The sequence below is a fragment of the Muntiacus reevesi genome, chromosome 2 (genome assembly GCF_963930625.1).
Source record: "Muntiacus reevesi chromosome 2, mMunRee1.1, whole genome shotgun sequence".
NCBI classification, from domain to species: domain Eukaryota; kingdom Metazoa; phylum Chordata; class Mammalia; order Artiodactyla; family Cervidae; genus Muntiacus; species Muntiacus reevesi.
This window is the reverse complement of record NC_089250.1, coordinates 126,381,989-126,389,847: the sequence shown is the minus strand read 5'-3', so window position 1 is coordinate 126,389,847 and position 7,859 is coordinate 126,381,989.

The window sequence follows — 7,859 nt, the reverse complement described above, 5'->3', positions numbered from 1 at the left end:
TTGACAGGTATAAGTTATGTAACAGCAGGCTCTATTGAGCATGTCTTTCCCATAATTCAGTCTGTTATAAGAAGATTATATATGTAATATACATATAATCTATGTATGTATAGAATATTTATGAACCCCTAACAGGCTCCCACTTGCCTAAGGTCACTTGAGAACACAGCTGTGTATCCAGACCCATGTGCCAGAGTGAATGTGTGCCTATGGCCAATGCACTAGAGTTGGAAAAGTCTCTGTGGTTATTTTGTATTAATAGTGTATCTGTGAGCTCTCCTGGGCTGCAATGGGGTGTGTCTGGGGTGGGGTTTAGAGACCTATTTGAATCTTTTTTGGCTTGGTCGTCCCAGTTGCTCATGTCTAACACTTTGATCACAAATTCCCATGATGATCCTACCTTTTGAGTAAAATCCTTTTCAAATATATGAAATGACCTCACTTCATATCTATATTTAAATATTTTAGTGTAAACTGAAGACGAAATCATTAAGAGATCAAACAATAAATAGCAAATCAAAATGACATACTGCAACTTGAATTTGAGTGCAAGTTGACTTTGGCCTCTACATAGTGCAAATTTGCCAGCTCTGGGGCACTCCCTAGGTTTCCTGTGTTTAGGACTCTATGCTTGTACTGCCAAGAGCCCAGATTGAACCTCTGATCTAGAACTAAAATCTTGTAAATAGCTTGGTGTGGCCCCAAACAAACAAACAAACAAACAAACAAAAAAATCCGTCTAAATTTGCAGCTCTGTTTAACCCTCCACTTGCCTCCGATTTCTAGAAAGTGTTAAACTGTTGGTTGCTCAGGCGTATCCCACTCTTTGCAACCCCATGAACTGTATGTAACCTGCCAGGCTCCTCTGTCCTTGGTTTTTCTAAGCAAGAATACTGGAGTGGGTTGCCATTTTCTTCTCCAGGGGATCTTCCTGACCCAGGGATCAAACCCAGCTCTCCTACATTGCAGGCTGAGTCTTTACCATCTGAGCTGCCAGGGAAGTATAGAGATCTGACCTAATGAAAATTGCCATAGATCAATAAAAACACATGATTCTAAGTTTTCTTCGCTTTCTGTGTTGTCTCATACACTAGCCACAGCCATGTGCACCTATTTAAATTTAACTTACAGTTCAATAAGATTAAAAGTTTATTTTCTTAAGTCACATTATCCACATTTCAGTTTTCAATAGCAATGTATGCCTAATGGTTGCCATACTGGATAATGGAAATTTTAGAACAATTCCATCAATAGATACATATATCCTGTAAGTTATGTACCAAAATTTTTCATTTACATTAATTTCAATTTTGTAATTTATGTACAAAAAGTTTACATTTACATTAATTTTACCAAACAGGATAAAAAAATTTCCATTGCTTAAAAAGTCACATTTGCAGTAAAGAAGTTGCAAGTGTATAAGCTGTTTATGAAGTTAAAGAGTTATCTGCAGCTTATCAAACTCTAATGCCCTCCATAAATTATATATAAAAATTTTATGTTGCTCACCCCATCTCCCAGTTGCAGAAAGTAATAGCACAACCAACAAGGATGTAAAGCAAATTCCTTTAAGCATTTAATTGATAGGGGCATTATATTTTCATTATTAATATAGAAACATCTATTTGGTCACTGAACAAGTAGAAAAAAATGTTAAAGCATATGCTCCTAATTATAAAAATTTTCCTCATTTGCCTTTTTTGTGTGTGTAGTGCATGTGAAATGGTTCTGAAAATAGCACTGGCATTAAACTCAAATGTGAGATATGAGTCTAAATTCATCTTTCTGTACATGGAAATTTAGTCATTACTGCACTACTTATCAAAAGATTAGTCTTTCCTCAATTAATTGTCTTGGCACTTCTTGGCACAAAAAATCACTTTGCTAAAATGTATTTGTGTTTCATGGACTCTCAATTCTATTTCATTGATAAATATTATTCTTACAGCAGCTCTGCATTGTTTTGATTATTGCACCCTTTTATAATACCTTTAGAAGCTGAGAAGTGTACGTCTTCCAAATATTTCTTCTTTTACAAATACGACTTGACTATTCTGTTGGTCTTTTTTTTTTTTTTTTTTTTTTTGCTACATTGTGCGTCTTGTGGGATCTTAGTTCCTCTTGATTATTCTGGATCTTTTTCATTTCCATATACATTTTAGGAATAGCTGATCAAAATCTAACAAAAGGCCTGCTGGGATTTCCTAAGATTTACGTTGTATTAGGTTGGAAGTTATGGATTGTCGTTTGATTTCTCTGTTTTTTTTCCTTACTTTATTTTTATTTTTACAACTGTGTGTTATTGCAAAGGTTGGCTGCCAATAATTTTCAGAGACTACTTGATATAGTTATTGCATAAGAGCATGAACCAACAATGTCTCCAGGAATTCTCTGGACTGGTGAGACTGCACTTTAGGTAAACATTTCTCTCTCTAGATAATTAAACACAAACACAGAAGTAGACTAGTTAGACTTTTAGAAAGAATTTAACATTCAAATTAAAGTATTTAACACCATAACTTCACCTTGTTTAAAAGAAAAGTTTAAATACTTCATTACAAGGACATAATATTTTCTTGACAAAGCTAGATAATTTGTTCCTTCACAATTAGGTATTTTTTCCTTCATAAAAGTGTAAGAAAATTACTCTTTCTTAACACTGCAGGAGCTAATCATCTTTGTGTTTTTAAAAAAGCAATCACAACTTCTAAACTGATGTGTAAATTTTGAAATTTGGAAAAGAAAAATGGATTAAGTCCTCCTTAAACCTGGCATCTGTGGGAGTTTTGTTCTGAATGGGTGAAATTCACATTTATTACGCAAGGCAGTGAGCTGGACTTAAAAAAAAAAAAAAATCATTTAATTGCCACACAGAAACTCTGAACTTTTATTACTCTAGATTAATAAAAAAGAAACTTAATTGAAGTAATTTTACCATGGCCACACAACTACTGTAGTAAGTTGCAAACCTAAATCTGAAATATATTTGACACTAAAGTTAGCTAGTGAACTAATTGGAGTTAGACCTGAGAGATTTTCAGCAATAAAATTCAGCCTTTGTTGAGGGTTTGTTTTCCTTATGTTATCAGCATCTTATTCTCTACTGTGTGCCAAGTCACTTCACTTGAGAGATTTTCAGCAATGAAATCCAGCCTTTGTTGAAGGTTTGTTTTCCTTATGTCATCAGCATCTTATTCTCTACTTGTGTGTTAAGTCTCTTCACTTGTGTCTGACTCTGCAAACCTATGAACTGTAGCCGCCCCTCCCCGCCCCCTACTTCTCTGTTCATGGGATTCTCCAGGCAAGAATAGCGGAGTAGATTGCCATGCTCTCAGCCAAGGAATCTTCCTGACCCAGGGGTCAAATCCATGTCTCTTAAATCTCCTGCACTGTCAGGTGAGTTCTTTACCACTAGTGCTACCTGGGAAGTATATTTATTCTCTACCTGATTCTTAGTGAATGTTTTTAAAACTGATTCTAAATTGCTTTGTTACTTTGTTTTTGTCCTGTTCTGCTTACATGTGGTAGTAGTGCTTTATCCTCCAAATTATATGCTCTGCTTATGATTTCTGAAACTTTAAAAACCTTATTTATTAAAAATTTCAATTGAGAGAGGGCATATTTTAGTACAGTTTTTTTAGATTTGTCAGTTTGGTTTAGTTTACTCCCTTAGTTCTTGCCTTATTGCAATAAAAATTTAGAAAGACAGACTAAGAACTTTGAAACACAAGTTACAGCTCAGTTCAGCTCAAGCAGACAGATCCTTTATTAGACACACACTCCCAAGGTTTGGGAGCAGGCTAACCGCAGAGGAATGGTCTTTTTTCTCTTGGCTTCCCCCTTTTTATACTTCCAGTCTCCTTTGGTTATGCTCTGTGCAAAATAGGGCTTGTACCCACCACCAATCAATGAAAGGGAATGCAAAAGCCGGATTGACAATTGCAAGTTATATAAGAGCAGGCTGTGTTGCTTATGTATTCCCATAATTCAGTCTCTTATAATCAGGTGTAGAATATATAGGAACCCTTAATGGGCTCTTGAATGCCTAAGGTTACTTGGAGAAGCCCCTGTGGTTACTTTGTATCCACCATGTGTCTAGGTTGCACCTGCAGGAGTTGGAAAAGTCCTTGTGGTTATTTTTATAGCTTATCTGTGAGCTCTCCTGGGTGTGCCTGGGATGGTTTTTTTTTTTTTTTGAATTTTTGCATATTTGAAAATGGCTTTATTTTCCTTTTATACAAGACTGGTACAGTTCAATTTCCCAAGAAAAATATCAAATTTCTATAGCAACCTTGCATGTTATAAATGTGTATTTGTGTGTTCCTATCCTTGGAAATTACAATTCAAGTGGATCAGTTACACAGGGGATGAAATAGATTCTTGTGCCTTTCTCCACTAGCATATTCATGGTTAAGCAGTATCTCATATTTTACCTTTAGCCACTGTTGTGTATCAGTTGGGAAATCAGAAGTTTCATTATAGAGCCCTCTTGGTAGATCCTTGGGGAATTACAACACACTTTGGCATGTTTATAAATGTCTTTTTTTCCTGCTCACTTCTTATAAAGACCTAAGTGTGTGCCTTTGGGACTGTTTAAATATCTTCTGTGAGCCTGGGATGGGTTTTAGAGATCAGCTTACATATCTTTCAGCCAAGTCATCGTTTCTTCAGTTCAGTTCAGTCGCTCAGTCCTGTCCGACTCTATGCGACCCCATGAACCACAGCATGCCAGGCCTTCCTGTCCATCAACAACTCCTGGAGTTTACCCAGACTCGTGTCTATTGAGTCGGTGATGCCATTCAACCGTTTCATCTTCTGTCATCCCTTTCCTCCTGCCCTCAATCTTTCACAGCATCAGGGTCTTTTCAAATGAGTCAGCTCTGTGCATCAGTTGGCCCAAGTATTGGAGTTTCAGCTTCAACATCAGTCCTTCCAGTGCACACCCAGGACTAATCTCCTTTAGGATGGACTGGTTCGATCTCCTTGCAGTCCAAGGGGCTCTCAAGAGTCTCAACACCACAATTCAAAAGTATCAATTCTTCAGTCCTCAGCTTTCTTTATAGTTCAACTCTCACATTCATACATGACCACTGGAAAAACCATAGCCTTGACTAGATGGACCTTTGTTGACAAAGTAATGTCTCTGCTATTTAATGTGCTGTCTATGTTGGTCATAACTTTCCTTTCAAGGAGTTAAAGCATCTTTTAATTTCATGGCTGCAATCACCAATTGCAGTGATTTTGGAGCCCAAAACAATAAAGTCTGACACTGTTTCCACTGTTTCCCCATCTGTTTCCCATGAAGTGATGGGACCAGATGCCATGATCCTAGTTTTCTGAATGTTGAGCTTTAAGCCAACTTTTTCACTCTCCTCATTCACTTTCATCAAGAGGCTCTTTAGTTCTTTTTCACTTTCTGCCATAAAGGTGGTTTCATCTGCATATCTGAGGTTATTGATATTTCTCCTGGCAATCTTGATTCCAGCTTGTGCTTAGTACAGCCCAGCGTTTCTGTTGATATACTCTGCATATAAGTTAAATAAGCAGGGTGACAGTATACAACCTTAACGTTCTCCTTTCCCTATTTAGAACCAGTCTGTTGTTCCATGTCCAGTTCTAACTGTTGCTTCCCGACCTGCATACAGGTTTCTCAAGAGGCAGGTCAGTTGGTCTGATATTCCCATCTCCTTCAGAATTTTCCACAGTTTATTGTGATCCATACAGTCAAAGGCTTTGGCATAGTCGATAAAGCAGAAATATATGTTTTTCTGGAACTCTCTTGCTTTTTCAATGATCAGCAGATGTCGACAATTTGTTCTCTGGTTCCTCTGCCTTTTAAACAGCCAGCTTGAACATCTGGAAGTTCATGGTTCACGTATTACTGAAGCCTGGCTTGGAGAATTTTGAGCATTATTTTACTAGCATGTGAGATGAGTGCAATTGTGTGGTAGTTTGAGCATTCTTTGGCATTGCCTTCATTCTTCCCTGCTCATGCCTAACTTCCTACCAAACAGATTCTCTTCAATTATAGCATTTCAGTTAGCAGCATTTTCAAAATTGTATATCTTCAACTGTATTTTCTGTAAATATTTTGCAAGAAAGGTGGGTGGATTAGGGAATGCATTTCAGATGATCAAAGCCTGAACTTAGTTGAGAGTCATATTTCATCAGAGAAAATTAGTTGTCCCCCAAAGATGCTGAAAATCTTGAGCCACCAAGGTTTCTTACAGCACAATTCATGGCAAAAGGCAAAGAATATGGTCTTTATGATAAAAGATTCTAGTTCAAATTTAGTCCAACTACCAACTACATTTGTGGCCTTGGGTAATTTAAATGACATATTGAACTCTACCTTCTCATTTATTAAATAGGGATAATTATGAGCAGAGTTATTTTTGTTTGTGTATGAAAAAAGAAGTAAAAGAATTTTGGGGAGTCATCTTAATCTATGTTCAACACATAGTGGACATAATTAAAATTTTAGGAGTCATATTTAAATAAAGCCAAAGCATGAATAACTGCAGAAATTATTTAGAAATAATCTGTCATACAACTACTCAGTAAGTGCTTATTTTCCAATAAACTATCTCCTTTAATTGCCTGAGTGTTTAACATAATTTACAATTTTTACCTTTCACTATTTCCTATTGTTCATTTTTCAACATCAACTTGGTCTTTATATGTAAAACTCAAATTTGAGGTTTCACTAAAACAACTCAGAAATACCCTTCCAAAGACTTAACATTGAGCTCATAAAGCTATTACTTCTTTTCCATGAACTATAATTCTGAGTCAGTGACAGTTTAGTGTTAGCTACAACTGTGCTTTGCTGGAGTTTTCAGATAAACACACTACTTCTTTTAGGAAGAATCTCCATGTTGGGCATCAAAATTTCAGATCATAAGGTAATTCTTGCCTTGGCTTACTAGTTCCAGATGGATAGATTCTTTCTTACACCCTGTTCAATTCCCTATTTCAACCTCGTTCTTCTAACAATGCTCAGCAACCATGCAATTTGGATATGGATCATCAGAAGTAAATTGCAACACCCTCGTGGGAAGGATATCTCCCTAGGAGTAAATGCCCATGAAAGCCTATTGAATCTTTTTTAATCACTGTCTACCCCTCCAGCTTCTTACTCTTTGTTTTCTGACAGTAATGAACCAAAGCAACATGATGAAAGCCTGAAAGCTAAAGGGATTATTTTTAATTCTCAAACTCATTTTTATGTATCTGTTGCACTTATAATCATGTTTTGATAATTCCCATTGCTTTCCTCTAATTTTGAAGGGAGATAATTTCATCTTATCTATATAAATCTTTCCCTTTCAGTTCAAGAAGTGTTATCTGTTTCTCTTCATAGATTAAGCTAAATGCTAAATATATTTTGTTTTTTTCTCACCCCACAGCCAAGAGATTCATCCAGGGATAGCTGGTATTTCATGGGTGCACACAGTAGAAGTGAAAATGTTAGTGACTCAGGCATGCCCAACTCTGCAATCCCGTGAATTGTAGTCCCTGCCAGGCTCTTCTGTCCATGGAATTCTCCTAGAGTGGGTAGCCATTCCCTTCTCTGGGGGATCTTCCCAACCCAGGAATCGAACTCAGATCCTTCTTTGTTGCAGGCAGATTCTTTAAGGTTTGAGCCACCAAGGAAGCCAAAGTGGGTGGCTTGGAAAAACAAGAACAAAGACAGAATCTAGGGATTCCACTCCCTGCCCCCCGCCATTTCATCCTTATACATCTATTCTACAATATTGCTAAAGAAATTATTCATCCCTTTGAAATTTTTTATTCTGTTTAAATATGATTATGAGGCCCACTTGACTTCACACTCCAGAATGTCTGGCTCTAGGTGA